We start from the raw sequence: 19766 nt of genomic DNA, 5'->3' as shown, positions 1-19766 counted from the left end.
GCATGCGGACTCGACGCGCAGGGGCGCCCGGGCTGGCGTGGGGCCGGCCGCGTCTGGGTGCTCAAGCTGCGGGCCTAGCCCGCCCAACTCAAGCCTGCTCCGCCTCGCCCGTTGCCAGCGCGTCGACGTGGAGACTCTGCCAGGCGCCAGAGTCCCTCCGGGTCCCGGTCCGGTCCGGATGCCCGCAGCCCAGCAGGCAGGCAGGCCCGCAGGACCAGGTGTGTGGCGCCAGCCTCTGGTGATGCCGTCGGCGAGTGATGCCGGCAGCCAGGCGTCAGCGCTCAGAGGCCGGGTCTCCAGCCCGGCGGGGCGGCAGGGGTCCAGCCGCACGGTCCCCCAGGGCTGCGGGTCGTGGTCCTGCTGTTGTCGCCGGGTCCCGGGGGCTTATGGGTTGCGGTGGAGTGTAGAAGAAGAGGTGGGCGTTGGATGAGACGGAGGTTGTGGGTCGTGTGTGTCGTCGTAGACGGTCGGGCGACGGTGCGTGGTAGTCGGCGTTGTCCTCGTTAGTATAGTGGTGAGTATCCCCGCCTGTCACGCGGGAGACCGGGGTTCGATTCCCCGACGGGGAGACGTAGCGTCCTTTTTGGAAAGACAGGCGGCCCGCGGGGTACTGACCCTCCCACCCCAACCCCAGCCCCACACGCAGACCCAGACGATCCAGCCCAGCACGGTGTCCTCCAGCAAAGCCGCCCCGGAGCTCTCAAACCCTTTTTCTGGCCGCTCGCCCAGCGCCTGGGGCCTGCCAACACGCTCCCCGTCCGGCCCTGGCGAGCCCTCCCATCCCAACCCCAACCGCGGTGGGCTCCGCGTGTGCCCGAACGGGCGGCGTGCGCCTCTCTGGGCTTGAGCGGTGTGCCAGGCCTGTCTGGGTGGTGGCCCCGGGGGCGCTGGCTGGCAGCAGGCAGGAGGCGAGAGCGCCCCAGAGGAAAGGCGTGTGCGTGCGAGTGCGCTAAGCGCGAAGCGGGAAGCGCGCGTGAGACGGCGAGGAAAAGCGCGGAGCGGCGGAGCCGTGGGTGTGGTCGGGGTTCGGGCCACGCGGGCGTGCGCAGGGAGGGAAGTCAGCGGTAGGCGTCGTGGTAGAAGGCGCTGGGCGCTGTCCGGAGTCAGTCTGTCAGTCGGCGGCGTCGTGTGGGCGCCGTCCCAGCGGTGCAGCGTTGGTGGTATAGTGGTGAGCATAGCTGCCTTCCAAGCAGTTGACCCGGGTTCGATTCCCGGCCAACGCAGGCTGCCCACGTTTTGCCAAGGTCCCGAGCCCTGGGGGACCCTGCCAGGCGCCTCTGAGCTTGTGCTTGTCGCCAGGCTGCGCTAGCGACCGAAGCCCAAGCGCCAGACCTTTTTAGGTTGGGACGGGCGGGAAGAGAAGAGAAGAGGCAGGGGCAGAGGTGCCTAGTCCGTGAGGTCGCACCCTGTTTGGCCGCAGAGACGGGGGGTGGGAGGGTGGGGGGGTGGGCGTGGGTGTCGGGGTGTGGGTATAGGTGTGGGTGGGGGCAAGAGGCAGGGCAGGTAGAGGCGCGGATTGCGGAACGCCCAACGCCCAAGGCCGAACTCCAGCCTCCTAAGGAGGGACTAAGCATTGGGCGGGCCTGTAGTAGCCCGCCCGAGTCGGCCAGGCGGGCGAGCAGTGTGTCTGCCACGGTGGCGGAGAGGCTGTGTGTCTGGGTGTCTCCAGGAGTGGGTAGCCGGGGCCGTCGGGCCGACGCTCCCTGGTGGTCTAGTGGTTAGGATTCGGCGCTCTCACCGCCGCGGCCCGGGTTCGATTCCCGGTCAGGGAAGCCTCTCTTCTTCCTCTCTGCACCCTCACTTCCCCAAACCTCGCTCCTCTCCCTCGCTCACTTTTGCCCAACACCAACGCACACCAACAACACAACTCGACCATTAGCGCGTGGCGCCGTGGCACGCGCGCGCGCTCCCACGACCCGATACCCCATAGACGTCTTCCCGCTTCACGCTCTCCCTGTCTGCACGCTGCCCATTCCTTTCCCACACTACCACTCCGGCCCAGCCTCTCTGCCCCCCACACACCAAATTTGCACCTCTCCACTACAGACTCGTTGCTTACCCTGGAACCAAGCAAGACTACACACCCGCCCCCATCACAAGCGGACCTTCTTCACACGCCGCCCGGATTACAAACACTCGTCCACTCATGTCACTCATGGAGCCTCAACAGGACTCCATCTCCTCCTCCTCGCCTGCTCTTAGGTCTGGAACAAACCCTCTAGCTAGCCCGCCCCACCTGCCTCAGATGGAGCAACTGCATCGCATGCAGAGCATGCATCGCGCGCATCCCATGGGCCCAGTCAGCTTTCCCGAATAGTCACAAATGAGCGTCCAGTTCAAGCATCTGTAGCGATTTCATTCACTTCACACACACACACACACACACACACACACACACACAAACGCGCGCGCATTAATCTTTTATATATACCCACATATATGAACATATAACCATATATGATATGTATAGGTTTATATCTATATCAATGCACACACATACAGACACACACACACGCACGCGCACACACACAACTCTGTGTATTATGTATATTTGGGTTTTTGGACTATGTATAGGAGATGTCGGAGAATGAAATACGGTGCTGGTGGTGGTCTTGGTGATGGTGGTGTTGGTGGTGGCACGGAGAGAGGGACGGTTGCAGGGTTGGAAGGGGTTCTAGTGGGCAGTTGTTATTGCGAGGCAGATGTCCGCTGCACAGCCACAAGCTCATGGTGTGGTTCCCGCCCCCCCCCCACCCCCCGACTTCACAGGGACCGCCATTGGGTGCGAGGCGAGCCACGATTTCCCACGCAAGCCCCCAGAGCGGTTTGGGCGAGCAGAGGATATTCGGGGGGTCGTAAGGCCACTGTTTCTCGGGATCCTGGTGTCGCTGGCCACAGTGGCGGATGTGAGTAGGGAAAGAAACCTTTGCCCAGCGGATGCGTGCCCTGCCCGGTCGCCTCCGTCCTGACCCTGCCAGCACAGTGCCCGATCCTGAGTGCTGAGCGGAGGACTGTGCTCCACCTCAATGGGTAGCATGGTGAGAGGTGCCAGCAGATCCTGCGGGCAGCACAGACAGTGCTTATTCCCACCCGACTCCACCCCATCCCTGCCACCAAAGGCCGATTCCTGGGCACCAGGGGGCACCAGTCGGAAAGGGCATCGGGAAGGGACTGTGCGGCAGGCCTCGGGGCAGCCATGTAGGGAGAGAAGGCTGTGCGAAACAGACACCGGGGTGTGCGCGAGGGGGTCGGGGGGTGGGGCAGCCTACCCTAGCAGGTGTCCAACAGGCGCGTGGGGTTGGGGTGGGTGTGAGTGTGGGAATGGGGCACATGCCGCCTGCAAAGATGCACGGTCGGTTCTGTTCTACTTGGGGTTTGTCAAGTTGACAGCTCAACTTGTGAAGAGGGACGCTGAATTGAGAAAAACGTCTCCAAGGCAGGCAAAGTCTGTGCGGTAGGGTCCAGAGCAGTCAGGAGTGGCTGCGGAGCAGCTCGCTGAAGGTTGGGATGGTGTTGGGATGGGGGAGTTGCAGCAAGGACCTGACACCCCTGCGCAGGTGGTCTGGAGCAGTGGAATTCCGGTATGCTCCTGAATCTAGAAGAAAGGTAACAGCGAAGTCATTGTTTTTCACGGTGTCTTGTGTAGACAACAGAAGGGAGATTTGTTCTCAGAAAATCCTTTGACTTGGAAACAATCTTGGCAGAAAACCGAGATGGTCTTCTCTCATCTAAGTGGTTGTTTTGGGGAAGGAGCCTTACAGCCTTGAAGCCAGTTCTGGGTCACAAGACAGTCTTGGCACACCCAGAAGGCCTTGCATGATTAAAGAAAGTCATCTGAGTAGTCACAAATGAGTGTCCAGTTCTAGCATACGTAGTGATTTCTCCTTTCATTTAACATACACTCTCACACACACACACATTAACTTTTTGTATATACCCACATATATGAACATATAACCACATATGATATGTATACATATATATCTATATCTATCTATTAATACACACACACACACACACACACACACACACACACACACACAGGAGCACACTGATGACTGTACCCAGTAAGGACAAAAGTTGCAGGGACCTGCTGTTTTCCTTCATGAACTCTACACACAAGGCTAGGGACTCTGTGACAAGGAGGAACGTGCTTTAGCCTCCTCTGCCAAGGAAAAGGAAGAAATCCAACGAGTTTTGTGTAGCGATCAAGAAATATGCTGTTGTGTGGCTGGCTATTCCAGGGAGGGTTAGGTCACTGAGGCACGACTTCTCTGCTGCCTGCAAGGCGGCATCTTTGGCATATCCATCTTGGAGTGACCCTCTTTCTCTGCTCAGAACACTGACAGTCCTGAGCTGTGAGGAAAACAGGTGGAGCAAGCCTGTAGGGAGAAGCCCTCTGTTGCATCACTTCCTTCCTCTGTGCTCCTTCCTGGGGTTTCCCTCCTGGAGGGACTTCTGAAGAGCCAGCCTTCATTAAGGTGAAACAAGCACTTCCTTGTCAAGGTTGCTTTGGGTTATGGTGTTTGACCCCAAGAACAGAAACTCTAGCTCAGACAGATATTGGTACCAGGAGTGGGGAGTATTGCTGGGACACACCTGGCAGGTACCTCTTTGGGGAGGGTGGAGGGACTTTGAGCTCTGGGCTGGAAAGGCTCAAGCTGGATGCTTCCAGGCAGCTTGGAAGGACGTCTGGAGAGCAATGGAGCTGACAAGACGGAGGGGAGGCAAGACTCGCTAAGGTGTTTTTATATCGATCCCAACCCCCTCCCCAGACCCTCAGAGGGCATCTTGGGAGTCCCTGATCGACTCTGCTGGGGCCATTTGGGGTTCTGAGTCAAGAATCTGTGGTCCAGATCAGGCGGGGCTGGAGAATCATCCGTGAGTAGTGAGCAGGAGAGCGGATCCACCAAGGTGAGACCTCGCCCGTGCACGGACAAATCATTGATGGTGCTCAGCTGGAGCTGAGAAACAAGCCACGCTTAACAAGCCGGCAGCATACTGCAGCCAACCCCCCTGGGACTATTTCCTGAAGGCTCAAAAGACAGGTGCCAATTGCATGGGTGCCCAGTGTGCATCTCATGCTAGCCAGTCTTTTGAGAATGTGCAGGAGCCAGCCAAACTGTGATGGATGGAAGGCATGAGGGGGGATGGATGCCAGAGAGCAGCTGAGGATTGGGGATGCACGGCAGGCATGGGTCCTGCAGCCTGATCCCAGGCACGGACTGGGGTGCTTCAGCTCCTGTTCTTTCCAAGACCCCCATACAGGACCAGCACACCCAGTAGCAGCAAGAGCAGCAGGAAGAGGAGCAGCATTAGAAACAGCATCAGCCATTAGACAACCATCACCAGCAGCAGCAGGTGCAAACAAACAAACAAACAAACACCTGACCAACCGAGGCATCCCCATTAACAGCTGGGGCGGCAGCAGTTGCAGTGTAACAACCCTGGGTGCGACCATCAGTGAGGGTCATTGAGGGACCTGTAAGGGAGGCAGGGCTTGGCATGGAGGACCATGGAATCAACTGTTGGCACTTGTGCTTCTCATGGCTGTGCTATGTGTGTGTGTGCGTGTGTGTGTGTGTCCCTCTCTCTTGCTCTGTCTATCTGCATGTGGTCTTTGTGTGTGTCTCTCTTCCTCTCTGTCTCTCTCTTCCTCTGTCTCTCTCTCTGAGTGGGTGCTCCCAAAGTCATGCGTGGGTATGTATCTTTCACTGTCTGTTTGTCTCCCTTGTTGCATATCTGTGTGTGTCTCCCTCCATCCGTCTCTGTCTCTGTCTCTCCCCCACGCCCTCCCTCTCGCCTTCCTCTCCCCCTGCCCCTCCCTCTCCCCCTCCCCTCCCCTGCCCCTCCCACCCTCTCCCTCCTCTCTCCCTCCCCCTGTCCCCTCTCTAGCTCTCCCTGCTCTCTCCCTGCCCATCTCCCTCTCCCTCCCCCTCTCCCTCCTCTCTCCCTCTCCAAACCCCTCCCAGTTCTCCTCCCCCTCCCCCTCCCTTTTCCCTCCCCCTTCCATCCCTCCCCCTCCCCCTCCCCCTCCCCCTGTCCCTGTCCCTGTCCCTGTCCCTCTCCCTTTTCCTGTGTGTGTCTGTGTGCATGCAGGAGTACTCTCAGAAGCACACCCCACCCATTGGGCAGAGAGGGAGTAGTGGACCTGAAGGATGTGAGGTTGGGCTCTAGCAGGATGAAGACACAGAAGAGAGTTGTCTGGTTAGCCAAGTCCACATCCCAGAGGAGGAGGAGGGGGTATGTCCAGCCCTGTAGGGAGGGAGCCTGTAGGTGAAGGTGGTGTCAGGTTTAGATGGCTCAGTGGGTAAGAGCACCAATTGCTCTTACAGAGGTCCTGAGTTGAATTGCCAGCAAGCACATGGTGGCTCCCAACCGTGTGTAATGGAATCTGATGAATGTGGTGTATGCGGTGTCTTCTGTTGTTTCTAAAGAGAGGGAGAGTGTACCTGCAGGAAACAAATATATAAATCCTTGAAGAAGAAGAGGAGATTGGAGAGGGGAAAGCATAAGAAGGTGGTGGTGGTGGTGGTGGTGGTGGTGTTTGCTGTTGCTGCAGGCGAGTGGGTAGGCTGAGTGTGTCAAGTGATTGGAAGGAGCCTCTAGGTAGTTGTTGTGAGAATGAAGAGAGGCGAGGCTTGCAGGCCAGAGTGTGTGTGCCAAGTGTCCCTGTGGGCGTGAAGACCAAAAGGGACTGGACTCTGCATGGGCCGGGAATCGAACCCGGGCCTCCCGCGTGGCAGGCGAGAATTCTACCACTGAACCACCCATGCCCTGTCTACAGGCATCACCTGATGAACTCTCAGCCTGTGCTTCCTGCCAGGACCCAAGACCCATTAGCACACGTTTCCTCCTCCCCCCCCCCCCCCCGACAGAGCCTGGGCCGGAAATGATGCATGCATGCATGGATGTATGGATTCATGGAGGCATGCGTGCGTGCATGCATGCGTGGATTCATGGATGGAGAGGTGCGTGGATGGGTGGGGGCATACATGGATGGATTCACGGACGGTTGGTTTTGGTTGGATTGGTTGGTGGGTGGATGGAAGGATGCGTGCATGGAAGGAAGGATGCATGCATGGATGGATGGATGGATGCACCGGTCAGGGGAGGCCGCGCCAGAGGGTAGGAGAGTCCGGTCCCCGAGCTGAGGTCCTGGGGTGAACCCCGACAGATCCAGATCTGTGGCACCAAGTTTGGGAGGCGAGGAGCGTGGAGGCGCTGGAGAGGTTGAGGATGGAGGCAAGAGATGCGGTGTGTGGGTTGGGGTGCGGTGCGGGGCGGTGCGGTGCGGTGGAGTTGGGGTGGCAAAAGGCGAGGCTGTCAGGAGTGGGATTCGAACCCACGCCTCCAGGGGAGACTGCGACCTGAACGCAGCGCCTTAGACCGCTCGGCCATCCTGACGGCGGTTTGGGCTCCAGGTCACTCGCCTGGCAGGCGTCCGGCGCCCACGCGCGCGCCCGCATGCGGACTCGACGCGCAGGGGCGCCCGGGCTGGCGTGGGGCCGGCCGCGTCTGGGTGCTCAAGCTGCGGGCCTAGCCCGCCCAACTCAAGCCTGCTCCGCCTCGCCCGTTGCCAGCGCGTCGACGTGGAGACTCTGCCAGGCGCCAGAGTCCCTCCGGGTCCCGGTCCGGTCCGGATGCCCGCAGCCCAGCAGGCAGGCAGGCCCGCAGGACCAGGTGTGTGGCGCCAGCCTCTGGTGATGCCGTCGGCGAGTGATGCCGGCAGCCAGGCGTCAGCGCTCAGAGGCCGGGTCTCCAGCCCGGCGGGGCGGCAGGGGTCCAGCCGCACGGTCCCCCAGGGCTGCGGGTCGTGGTCCTGCTGTTGTCGCCGGGTCCCGGGGGCTTATGGGTTGCGGTGGAGTGTAGAAGAAGAGGTGGGCGTTGGATGAGACGGAGGTTGTGGGTCGTGTGTGTCGTCGTAGACGGTCGGGCGACGGTGCGTGGTAGTCGGCGTTGTCCTCGTTAGTATAGTGGTGAGTATCCCCGCCTGTCACGCGGGAGACCGGGGTTCGATTCCCCGACGGGGAGACGTAGCGTCCTTTTTGGAAAGACAGGCGGCCCGCGGGGTACTGACCCTCCCACCCCAACCCCAGCCCCACACGCAGACCCAGACGATCCAGCCCAGCACGGTGTCCTCCAGCAAAGCCGCCCCGGAGCTCTCAAACCCTTTTTCTGGCCGCTCGCCCAGCGCCTGGGGCCTGCCAACACGCTCCCCGTCCGGCCCTGGCGAGCCCTCCCATCCCAACCCCAACCGCGGTGGGCTCCGCGTGTGCCCGAACGGGCGGCGTGCGCCTCTCTGGGCTTGAGCGGTGTGCCAGGCCTGTCTGGGTGGTGGCCCCGGGGGCGCTGGCTGGCAGCAGGCAGGAGGCGAGAGCGCCCCAGAGGAAAGGCGTGTGCGTGCGAGTGCGCTAAGCGCGAAGCGGGAAGCGCGCGTGAGACGGCGAGGAAAAGCGCGGAGCGGCGGAGCCGTGGGTGTGGTCGGGGTTCGGGCCACGCGGGCGTGCGCAGGGAGGGAAGTCAGCGGTAGGCGTCGTGGTAGAAGGCGCTGGGCGCTGTCCGGAGTCAGTCTGTCAGTCGGCGGCGTCGTGTGGGCGCCGTCCCAGCGGTGCAGCGTTGGTGGTATAGTGGTGAGCATAGCTGCCTTCCAAGCAGTTGACCCGGGTTCGATTCCCGGCCAACGCAGGCTGCCCACGTTTTGCCAAGGTCCCGAGCCCTGGGGGACCCTGCCAGGCGCCTCTGAGCTTGTGCTTGTCGCCAGGCTGCGCTAGCGACCGAAGCCCAAGCGCCAGACCTTTTTAGGTTGGGACGGGCGGGAAGAGAAGAGAAGAGGCAGGGGCAGAGGTGCCTAGTCCGTGAGGTCGCACCCTGTTTGGCCGCAGAGACGGGGGGTGGGAGGGTGGGGGGGTGGGCGTGGGTGTCGGGGTGTGGGTATAGGTGTGGGTGGGGGCAAGAGGCAGGGCAGGTAGAGGCGCGGATTGCGGAACGCCCAACGCCCAAGGCCGAACTCCAGCCTCCTAAGGAGGGACTAAGCATTGGGCGGGCCTGTAGTAGCCCGCCCGAGTCGGCCAGGCGGGCGAGCAGTGTGTCTGCCACGGTGGCGGAGAGGCTGTGTGTCTGGGTGTCTCCAGGAGTGGGTAGCCGGGGCCGTCGGGCCGACGCTCCCTGGTGGTCTAGTGGTTAGGATTCGGCGCTCTCACCGCCGCGGCCCGGGTTCGATTCCCGGTCAGGGAAGCCTCTCTTCTTCCTCTCTGCACCCTCACTTCCCCAAACCTCGCTCCTCTCCCTCGCTCACTTTTGCCCAACACCAACGCACACCAACAACACAACTCGACCATTAGCGCGTGGCGCCGTGGCACGCGCGCGCGCGCGCGCCCGCGCTCCCACGACCCGATACCCCATAGACGTCTTCCCGCTTCACGCTCTCCCTGTCTGCACGCTGCCCATTCCTTTCCCACACTACCACTCCGGCCCAGCCTCTCTGCCCCCCACACACCAAATTTGCACCTCTCCACTACAGACTCGTTGCTTACCCTGGAACCAAGCAAGACTACACACCCGCCCCCATCACAAGCGGACCTTCTTCACACGCCGCCCGGATTACAAACACTCGTCCACTCATGTCACTCATGGAGCCTCAACAGGACTCCATCTCCTCCTCCTCGCCTGCTCTTAGGTCTGGAACAAACCCTCTAGCTAGCCCGCCCCACCTGCCTCAGATGGAGCAACTGCATCGCATGCAGAGCATGCATCGCGCGCATCCCATGGGCCCAGTCAGCTTTCCCGAATAGTCACAAATGAGCGTCCAGTTCAAGCATCTGTAGCGATTTCATTCACTTCACACACACACACACACACACACACACACACAAACGCGCGCGCATTAATCTTTTATATATACCCACATATATGAACATATAACCATATATGATATGTATAGGTTTATATCTATATCAATGCACACACATACAGACACACACACACGCACGCGCACACACACAACTCTGTGTATTATGTATATTTGGGTTTTTGGACTATGTATAGGAGATGTCGGAGAATGAAATACGGTGCTGGTGGTGGTCTTGGTGATGGTGGTGTTGGTGGTGGCACGGAGAGAGGGACGGTTGCAGGGTTGGAAGGGGTTCTAGTGGGCAGTTGTTATTGCGAGGCAGATGTCCGCTGCACAGCCACAAGCTCATGGTGTGGTTCCCGCCCCCCCCCCACCCCCCGACTTCACAGGGACCGCCATTGGGTGCGAGGCGAGCCACGATTTCCCACGCAAGCCCCCAGAGCGGTTTGGGCGAGCAGAGGATATTCGGGGGGTCGTAAGGCCACTGTTTCTCGGGATCCTGGTGTCGCTGGCCACAGTGGCGGATGTGAGTAGGGAAAGAAACCTTTGCCCAGCGGATGCGTGCCCTGCCCGGTCGCCTCCGTCCTGACCCTGCCAGCACAGTGCCCGATCCTGAGTGCTGAGCGGAGGACTGTGCTCCACCTCAATGGGTAGCATGGTGAGAGGTGCCAGCAGATCCTGCGGGCAGCACAGACAGTGCTTATTCCCACCCGACTCCACCCCATCCCTGCCACCAAAGGCCGATTCCTGGGCACCAGGGGGCACCAGTCGGAAAGGGCATCGGGAAGGGACTGTGCGGCAGGCCTCGGGGCAGCCATGTAGGGAGAGAAGGCTGTGCGAAACAGACACCGGGGTGTGCGCGAGGGGGTCGGGGGGTGGGGCAGCCTACCCTAGCAGGTGTCCAACAGGCGCGTGGGGTTGGGGTGGGTGTGAGTGTGGGAATGGGGCACATGCCGCCTGCAAAGATGCACGGTCGGTTCTGTTCTACTTGGGGTTTGTCAAGTTGACAGCTCAACTTGTGAAGAGGGACGCTGAATTGAGAAAAACGTCTCCAAGGCAGGCAAAGTCTGTGCGGTAGGGTCCAGAGCAGTCAGGAGTGGCTGCGGAGCAGCTCGCTGAAGGTTGGGATGGTGTTGGGATGGGGGAGTTGCAGCAAGGACCTGACACCCCTGCGCAGGTGGTCTGGAGCAGTGGAATTCCGGTATGCTCCTGAATCTAGAAGAAAGGTAACAGCGAAGTCATTGTTTTTCACGGTGTCTTGTGTAGACAACAGAAGGGAGATTTGTTCTCAGAAAATCCTTTGACTTGGAAACAATCTTGGCAGAAAACCGAGATGGTCTTCTCTCATCTAAGTGGTTGTTTTGGGGAAGGAGCCTTACAGCCTTGAAGCCAGTTCTGGGTCACAAGACAGTCTTGGCACACCCAGAAGGCCTTGCATGATTAAAGAAAGTCATCTGAGTAGTCACAAATGAGTGTCCAGTTCTAGCATACGTAGTGATTTCTCCTTTCATTTAACATACACTCTCTCACACACACACATTAACTTTTTGTATATACCCACATATATGAACATATAACCACATATGATATGTATACATATATATCTATATCTATCTATTAATACACACACACACACACACACACACACACACACACACAGGAGCACACTGATGACTGTACCCAGTAAGGACAAAAGTTGCAGGGACCTGCTGTTTTCCTTCATGAACTCTACACACAAGGCTAGGGACTCTGTGACAAGGAGGAACGTGCTTTAGCCTCCTCTGCCAAGGAAAAGGAAGAAATCCAACGAGTTTTGTGTAGCGATCAAGAAATATGCTGTTGTGTGGCTGGCTATTCCAGGGAGGGTTAGGTCACTGAGGCACGACTTCTCTGCTGCCTGCAAGGCGGCATCTTTGGCATATCCATCTTGGAGTGACCCTCTTTCTCTGCTCAGAACACTGACAGTCCTGAGCTGTGAGGAAAACAGGTGGAGCAAGCCTGTAGGGAGAAGCCCTCTGTTGCATCACTTCCTTCCTCTGTGCTCCTTCCTGGGGTTTCCCTCCTGGAGGGACTTCTGAAGAGCCAGCCTTCATTAAGGTGAAACAAGCACTTCCTTGTCAAGGTTGCTTTGGGTTATGGTGTTTGACCCCAAGAACAGAAACTCTAGCTCAGACAGATATTGGTACCAGGAGTGGGGAGTATTGCTGGGACACACCTGGCAGGTACCTCTTTGGGGAGGGTGGAGGGACTTTGAGCTCTGGGCTGGAAAGGCTCAAGCTGGATGCTTCCAGGCAGCTTGGAAGGACGTCTGGAGAGCAATGGAGCTGACAAGACGGAGGGGAGGCAAGACTCGCTAAGGTGTTTTTATATCGATCCCAACCCCCTCCCCAGACCCTCAGAGGGCATCTTGGGAGTCCCTGATCGACTCTGCTGGGGCCATTTGGGGTTCTGAGTCAAGAATCTGTGGTCCAGATCAGGCGGGGCTGGAGAATCATCCGTGAGTAGTGAGCAGGAGAGCGGATCCACCAAGGTGAGACCTCGCCCGTGCACGGACAAATCATTGATGGTGCTCAGCTGGAGCTGAGAAACAAGCCACGCTTAACAAGCCGGCAGCATACTGCAGCCAACCCCCCTGGGACTATTTCCTGAAGGCTCAAAAGACAGGTGCCAATTGCATGGGTGCCCAGTGTGCATCTCATGCTAGCCAGTCTTTTGAGAATGTGCAGGAGCCAGCCAAACTGTGATGGATGGAAGGCATGAGGGGGGATGGATGCCAGAGAGCAGCTGAGGATTGGGGATGCACGGCAGGCATGGGTCCTGCAGCCTGATCCCAGGCACGGACTGGGGTGCTTCAGCTCCTGTTCTTTCCAAGACCCCCATACAGGACCAGCACACCCAGTAGCAGCAAGAGCAGCAGGAAGAGGAGCAGCATTAGAAACAGCATCAGCCATTAGACAACCATCACCAGCAGCAGCAGGTGCAAACAAACAAACAAACAAACACCTGACCAACCGAGGCATCCCCATTAACAGCTGGGGCGGCAGCAGTTGCAGTGTAACAACCCTGGGTGCGACCATCAGTGAGGGTCATTGAGGGACCTGTAAGGGAGGCAGGGCTTGGCATGGAGGACCATGGAATCAACTGTTGGCACTTGTGCTTCTCATGGCTGTGCTATGTGTGTGTGTGCGTGTGTGTGTGTGTCCCTCTCTCTTGCTCTGTCTATCTGCATGTGGTCTTTGTGTGTGTCTCTCTTCCTCTCTGTCTCTCTCTTCCTCTGTCTCTCTCTCTGAGTGGGTGCTCCCAAAGTCATGCGTGGGTATGTATCTTTCACTGTCTGTTTGTCTCCCTTGTTGCATATCTGTGTGTGTCTCCCTCCATCCGTCTCTGTCTCTGTCTCTCCCCCACGCCCTCCCTCTCGCCTTCCTCTCCCCCTGCCCCTCCCTCTCCCCCTCCCCTCCCCTGCCCCTCCCACCCTCTCCCTCCTCTCTCCCTCCCCCTGTCCCCTCTCTAGCTCTCCCTGCTCTCTCCCTGCCCATCTCCCTCTCCCTCCCCCTCTCCCTCCTCTCTCCCTCTCCAAACCCCTCCCAGTTCTCCTCCCCCTCCCCCTCCCTTTTCCCTCCCCCTTCCATCCCTCCCCCTCCCCCTCCCCCTCCCCCTGTCCCTGTCCCTGTCCCTGTCCCTCTCCCTTTTCCTGTGTGTGTCTGTGTGCATGCAGGAGTACTCTCAGAAGCACACCCCACCCATTGGGCAGAGAGGGAGTAGTGGACCTGAAGGATGTGAGGTTGGGCTCTAGCAGGATGAAGACACAGAAGAGAGTTGTCTGGTTAGCCAAGTCCACATCCCAGAGGAGGAGGAGGGGGTATGTCCAGCCCTGTAGGGAGGGAGCCTGTAGGTGAAGGTGGTGTCAGGTTTAGATGGCTCAGTGGGTAAGAGCACCAATTGCTCTTACAGAGGTCCTGAGTTGAATTGCCAGCAAGCACATGGTGGCTCCCAACCGTGTGTAATGGAATCTGATGAATGTGGTGTATGCGGTGTCTTCTGTTGTTTCTAAAGAGAGGGAGAGTGTACCTGCAGGAAACAAATATATAAATCCTTGAAGAAGAAGAGGAGATTGGAGAGGGGAAAGCATAAGAAGGTGGTGGTGGTGGTGGTGGTGGTGGTGTTTGCTGTTGCTGCAGGCGAGTGGGTAGGCTGAGTGTGTCAAGTGATTGGAAGGAGCCTCTAGGTAGTTGTTGTGAGAATGAAGAGAGGCGAGGCTTGCAGGCCAGAGTGTGTGTGCCAAGTGTCCCTGTGGGCGTGAAGACCAAAAGGGACTGGACTCTGCATGGGCCGGGAATCGAACCCGGGCCTCCCGCGTGGCAGGCGAGAATTCTACCACTGAACCACCCATGCCCTGTCTACAGGCATCACCTGATGAACTCTCAGCCTGTGCTTCCTGCCAGGACCCAAGACCCATTAGCACACGTTTCCTCCTCCCCCCCCCCCCCCCCCGACAGAGCCTGGGCCGGAAATGATGCATGCATGCATGGATGTATGGATTCATGGAGGCATGCGTGCGTGCATGCATGCGTGGATTCATGGATGGAGAGGTGCGTGGATGGGTGGGGGCATACATGGATGGATTCACGGACGGTTGGTTTTGGTTGGATTGGTTGGTGGGTGGATGGAAGGATGCGTGCATGGAAGGAAGGATGCATGCATGGATGGATGGATGGATGCACCGGTCAGGGGAGGCCGCGCCAGAGGGTAGGAGAGTCCGGTCCCCGAGCTGAGGTCCTGGGGTGAACCCCGACAGATCCAGATCTGTGGCACCAAGTTTGGGAGGCGAGGAGCGTGGAGGCGCTGGAGAGGTTGAGGATGGAGGCAAGAGATGCGGTGTGTGGGTTGGGGTGCGGTGCGGGGCGGTGCGGTGCGGTGGAGTTGGGGTGGCAAAAGGCGAGGCTGTCAGGAGTGGGATTCGAACCCACGCCTCCAGGGGAGACTGCGACCTGAACGCAGCGCCTTAGACCGCTCGGCCATCCTGACGGCGGTTTGGGCTCCAGGTCACTCGCCTGGCAGGCGTCCGGCGCCCACGCGCGCGCCCGCATGCGGACTCGACGCGCAGGGGCGCCCGGGCTGGCGTGGGGCCGGCCGCGTCTGGGTGCTCAAGCTGCGGGCCTAGCCCGCCCAACTCAAGCCTGCTCCGCCTCGCCCGTTGCCAGCGCGTCGACGTGGAGACTCTGCCAGGCGCCAGAGTCCCTCCGGGTCCCGGTCCGGTCCGGATGCCCGCAGCCCAGCAGGCAGGCAGGCCCGCAGGACCAGGTGTGTGGCGCCAGCCTCTGGTGATGCCGTCGGCGAGTGATGCCGGCAGCCAGGCGTCAGCGCTCAGAGGCCGGGTCTCCAGCCCGGCGGGGCGGCAGGGGTCCAGCCGCACGGTCCCCCAGGGCTGCGGGTCGTGGTCCTGCTGTTGTCGCCGGGTCCCGGGGGCTTATGGGTTGCGGTGGAGTGTAGAAGAAGAGGTGGGCGTTGGATGAGACGGAGGTTGTGGGTCGTGTGTGTCGTCGTAGACGGTCGGGCGACGGTGCGTGGTAGTCGGCGTTGTCCTCGTTAGTATAGTGGTGAGTATCCCCGCCTGTCACGCGGGAGACCGGGGTTCGATTCCCCGACGGGGAGACGTAGCGTCCTTTTTGGAAAGACAGGCGGCCCGCGGGGTACTGACCCTCCCACCCCAACCCCAGCCCCACACGCAGACCCAGACGATCCAGCCCAGCACGGTGTCCTCCAGCAAAGCCGCCCCGGAGCTCTCAAACCCTTTTTCTGGCCGCTCGCCCAGCGCCTGGGGCCTGCCAACACGCTCCCCGTCCGGCCCTGGCGAGCCCTCCCATCCCAACCCCAACCGCGGTGGGCTCCGCGTGTGCCCGAACGGGCGGCGTGCGCCTCTCTGGGCTTGAGCGGTGTGCCAGGCCTGTCTGGGTGGTGGCCCCGGGGGCGCTGGCTGGCAGCAGGCAGGAGGCGAGAGCGCCCCAGAGGAAAGGCGTGTGCGTGCGAGTGCGCTAAGCGCGAAGCGGGAAGCGCGCGTGAGACGGCGAGGAAAAGCGCGGAGCGGCGGAGCCGTGGGTGTGGTCGGGGTTCGGGCCACGCGGGCGTGCGCAGGGAGGGAAGTCAGCGGTAGGCGTCGTGGTAGAAGGCGCTGGGCGCTGTCCGGAGTCAGTCTGTCAGTCGGCGGCGTCGTGTGGGCGCCGTCCCAGCGGTGCAGCGTTGGTGGTATAGTGGTGAGCATAGCTGCCTTCCAAGCAGTTGACCCGGGTTCGATTCCCGGCCAACGCAGGCTGCCCACGTTTTGCCAAGGTCCCGAGCCCTGGGGGACCCTGCCAGGCGCCTCTGAGCTTGTGCTTGTCGCCAGGCTGCGCTAGCGACCGAAGCCCAAGCGCCAGACCTTTTTAGGTTGGGACGGGCGGGAAGAGAAGAGAAGAGGCAGGGGCAGAGGTGCCTAGTCCGTGAGGTCGCACCCTGTTTGGCCGCAGAGACGGGGGGTGGGAGGGTGGGGGGGTGGGCGTGGGTGTCGGGGTGTGGGTATAGGTGTGGGTGGGGGCAAGAGGCAGGGCAGGTAGAGGCGCGGATTGCGGAACGCCCAACGCCCAAGGCCGAACTCCAGCCTCCTAAGGAGGGACTAAGCATTGGGCGGGCCTGTAGTAGCCCGCCCGAGTCGGCCAGGCGGGCGAGCAGTGTGTCTGCCACGGTGGCGGAGAGGCTGTGTGTCTGGGTGTCTCCAGGAGTGGGTAGCCGGGGCCGTCGGGCCGACGCTCCCTGGTGGTCTAGTGGTTAGGATTCGGCGCTCTCACCGCCGCGGCCCGGGTTCGATTCCCGGTCAGGGAAGCCTCTCTTCTTCCTCTCTGCACCCTCACTTCCCCAAACCTCGCTCCTCTCCCTCGCTCACTTTTGCCCAACACCAACGCACACCAACAACACAACTCGACCATTAGCGCGTGGCGCCGTGGCACGCGCGCGCGCGCGCCCGCGCTCCCACGACCCGATACCCCATAGACGTCTTCCCGCTTCACGCTCTCCCTGTCTGCACGCTGCCCATTCCTTTCCCACACTACCACTCCGGCCCAGCCTCTCTGCCCCCCACACACCAAATTTGCACCTCTCCACTACAGACTCGTTGCTTACCCTGGAACCAAGCAAGACTACACACCCGCCCCCATCACAAGCGGACCTTCTTCACACGCCGCCCGGATTACAAACACTCGTCCACTCATGTCACTCATGGAGCCTCAACAGGACTCCATCTCCTCCTCCTCGCCTGCTCTTAGGTCTGGAACAAACCCTCTAGCTAGCCCGCCCCACCTGCCTCAGATGGAGCAACTGCATCGCATGCAGAGCATGCATCGCGCGCATCCCATGGGCCCAGTCAGCTTTCCCGAATAGTCACAAATGAGCGTCCAGTTCAAGCATCTGTAGCGATTTCATTCACTTCACACACACACACACACACACACACACACACACACACACACACACACACAAACGCGCGCGCATTAATCTTTTATATATACCCACATATATGAACATATAACCATATATGATATGTATAGGTTTATATCTATATCAATGCACACACATACAGACACACACACACGCACGCGCACACACACAACTCTGTGTATTATGTATATTTGGGTTTTTGGACTATGTATAGGAGATGTCGGAGAATGAAATACGGTGCTGGTGGTGGTCTTGGTGATGGTGGTGTTGGTGGTGGCACGGAGAGAGGGACGGTTGCAGGGTTGGAAGGGGTTCTAGTGGGCAGTTGTTATTGCGAGGCAGATGTCCGCTGCACAGCCACAAGCTCATGGTGTGGTTCCCGCCCCCCCCCCCCACCCCCCGACTTCACAGGGACCGCCATTGGGTGCGAGGCGAGCCACGATTTCCCACGCAAGCCCCCAGAGCGGTTTGGGCGAGCAGAGGATATTCGGGGGGTCGTAAGGCCACTGTTTCTCGGGATCCTGGTGTCGCTGGCCACAGTGGCGGATGTGAGTAGGGAAAGAAACCTTTGCCCAGCGGATGCGTGCCCTGCCCGGTCGCCTCCGTCCTGACCCTGCCAGCACAGTGCCCGATCCTGAGTGCTGAGCGGAGGACTGTGCTCCACCTCAATGGGTAGCATGGTGAGAGGTGCCAGCAGATCCTGCGGGCAGCACAGACAGTGCTTATTCCCACCCGACTCCACCCCATCCCTGCCACCAAAGGCCGATTCCTGGGCACCAGGGGGCACCAGTCGGAAAGGGCATCGGGAAGGGACTGTGCGGCAGGCCTCGGGGCAGCCATGTAGGGAGAGAAGGCTGTGCGAAACAGACACCGGGGTGTGCGCGAGGGGGTCGGGGGGTGGGGCAGCCTACCCTAGCAGGTGTCCAACAGGCGCGTGGGGTTGGGGTGGGTGTGAGTGTGGGAATGGGGCACATGCCGCCTGCAAAGATGCACGGTCGGTTCTGTTCTACTTGGGGTTTGTCAAGTTGACAGCTCAACTTGTGAAGAGGGACGCTGAATTGAGAAAAACGTCTCCAAGGCAGGCAAAGTCTGTGCGGTAGGGTCCAGAGCAGTCAGGAGTGGCTGCGGAGCAGCTCGCTGAAGGTTGGGATGGTGTTGGGATGGGGGAGTTGCAGCAAGGACCTGACACCCCTGCGCAGGTGGTCTGGAGCAGTGGAATTCCGGTATGCTCCTGAATCTAGAAGAAAGGTAACAGCGAAGTCATTGTTTTTCACGGTGTCTTGTGTAGACAACAGAAGGGAGATTTGTTCTCAGAAAATCCTTTGACTTGGAAACAATCTTGGCAGAAAACCGAGATGGTCTTCTCTCATCTAAGTGGTTGTTTTGGGGAAGGAGCCTTACAGCCTTGAAGCCAGTTCTGGGTCACAAGACAGTCTTGGCACACCCAGAAGGCCTTGCATGATTAAAGAAAGTCATCTGAGTAGTCACAAATGAGTGTCCAGTTCTAGCATACGTAGTGATTTCTCCTTTCATTTAACATACACTCTCACACACACACACATTAACTTTTTGTATATACCCACATATATGAACATATAACCACATATGATATGTATACATATATATCTATATCTATCTATTAATACACACACACACACACACACACACACACACACACACACAGGAGCACACTGATGACTGTACCCAGTAAGGACAAAAGTTGCAGGGACCTGCTGTTTTCCTTCATGAACTCTACACACAAGGCTAGGGACTCTGTAACAAGGAGGAACGTGCTTTAGCCTCCTCTGCCAAGGAAAAGGAAGAAATCCAACGAGTTTTGTGTAGCGATCAAGAAATATGCTGTTGTGTGGCTGGCTATTCCAGGGAGGGTTAGGTCACTGAGGCACGACTTCTCTGCTGCCTGCAAGGCGGCATCTTTGGCATATCCATCTTGGAGTGACCCTCTTTCTCTGCTCAGAACACTGACAGTCCTGAGCTGTGAGGAAAACAGGTGGAGCAAGCCTGTAGGGAGAAGCCCTCTGTTGCATCACTTCCTTCCTCTGTGCTCCTTCCTGGGGTTTCCCTCCTGGAGGGACTTCTGAAGAGCCAGCCTTCATTAAGGTGAAACAAGCACTTCCTTGTCAAGGTTGCTTTGGGTTATGGTGTTTGACCCCAAGAACAGAAACTCTAGCTCAGACAGATATTGGTACCAGGAGTGGGGAGTATTGCTGGGACACACCTGGCAGGTACCTCTTTGGGGAGGGTGGAGGGACTTTGAGCTCTGGGCTGGAAAGGCTCAAGCTGGATGCTTCCAGGCAGCTTGGAAGGACGTCTGGAGAGCAATGGAGCTGACAAGACGGAGGGGAGGCAAGACTCGCTAAGGTGTTTTTATATCGATCCCAACCCCCTCCCCAGACCCTCAGAGGGCATCTTGGGAGTCCCTGAT

General features: G+C 59.2%; 13 non-coding genes across 13 annotated transcripts; 9 read left to right on the top strand and 4 right to left on the bottom strand.

Moving 5' to 3' along the window:
• The first annotated feature begins 497 nt into the window (after positions 1-497).
• Positions 498-569, top strand: Trnad-guc (transfer RNA aspartic acid (anticodon GUC)). The gene has a single exon. It is a non-coding gene; the product is annotated as a tRNA-Asp (tRNA).
• Positions 570-1151: 582 nt separating this feature from the next.
• Positions 1152-1223, top strand: Trnag-ucc (transfer RNA glycine (anticodon UCC)). The gene has a single exon. It is a non-coding gene; the product is annotated as a tRNA-Gly (tRNA).
• A 477-nt stretch (positions 1224-1700) lies between these two features.
• On the top strand, positions 1701-1772 carry Trnae-cuc (transfer RNA glutamic acid (anticodon CUC)). Its single transcript has one exon. It is a non-coding gene; the product is annotated as a tRNA-Glu (tRNA).
• A 4933-nt stretch (positions 1773-6705) lies between these two features.
• Trnag-gcc (transfer RNA glycine (anticodon GCC)) lies at positions 6706-6776 on the bottom strand. The gene has a single exon. It is a non-coding gene; the product is annotated as a tRNA-Gly (tRNA).
• A 548-nt stretch (positions 6777-7324) lies between these two features.
• Positions 7325-7407, bottom strand: Trnal-cag (transfer RNA leucine (anticodon CAG)). Its single transcript has one exon. It is a non-coding gene; the product is annotated as a tRNA-Leu (tRNA).
• Positions 7408-7962: 555 nt separating this feature from the next.
• Trnad-guc (transfer RNA aspartic acid (anticodon GUC)) lies at positions 7963-8034 on the top strand. Its single transcript has one exon. It is a non-coding gene; the product is annotated as a tRNA-Asp (tRNA).
• A 582-nt stretch (positions 8035-8616) lies between these two features.
• Positions 8617-8688, top strand: Trnag-ucc (transfer RNA glycine (anticodon UCC)). Its single transcript has one exon. It is a non-coding gene; the product is annotated as a tRNA-Gly (tRNA).
• Positions 8689-9165: 477 nt separating this feature from the next.
• Trnae-cuc (transfer RNA glutamic acid (anticodon CUC)) lies at positions 9166-9237 on the top strand. Its single transcript has one exon. It is a non-coding gene; the product is annotated as a tRNA-Glu (tRNA).
• A 4937-nt stretch (positions 9238-14174) lies between these two features.
• Positions 14175-14245, bottom strand: Trnag-gcc (transfer RNA glycine (anticodon GCC)). The gene has a single exon. It is a non-coding gene; the product is annotated as a tRNA-Gly (tRNA).
• Positions 14246-14795: 550 nt separating this feature from the next.
• Positions 14796-14878, bottom strand: Trnal-cag (transfer RNA leucine (anticodon CAG)). The gene has a single exon. It is a non-coding gene; the product is annotated as a tRNA-Leu (tRNA).
• Positions 14879-15433: 555 nt separating this feature from the next.
• On the top strand, positions 15434-15505 carry Trnad-guc (transfer RNA aspartic acid (anticodon GUC)). Its single transcript has one exon. It is a non-coding gene; the product is annotated as a tRNA-Asp (tRNA).
• Positions 15506-16087: 582 nt separating this feature from the next.
• On the top strand, positions 16088-16159 carry Trnag-ucc (transfer RNA glycine (anticodon UCC)). Its single transcript has one exon. It is a non-coding gene; the product is annotated as a tRNA-Gly (tRNA).
• A 477-nt stretch (positions 16160-16636) lies between these two features.
• Positions 16637-16708, top strand: Trnae-cuc (transfer RNA glutamic acid (anticodon CUC)). The gene has a single exon. It is a non-coding gene; the product is annotated as a tRNA-Glu (tRNA).
• Positions 16709-19766: the final 3058 nt, after the last annotated feature.

The sequence above is a fragment of the Mus caroli genome, unplaced genomic scaffold (assembly GCF_978045245.1).
Source record: "Mus caroli unplaced genomic scaffold, Mus_caroli_1 scaffold_1, whole genome shotgun sequence".
NCBI classification, from domain to species: Eukaryota; Metazoa; Chordata; class Mammalia; order Rodentia; family Muridae; genus Mus; species Mus caroli.
This window is presented reverse-complemented; position numbering and strand designations above follow the sequence as displayed.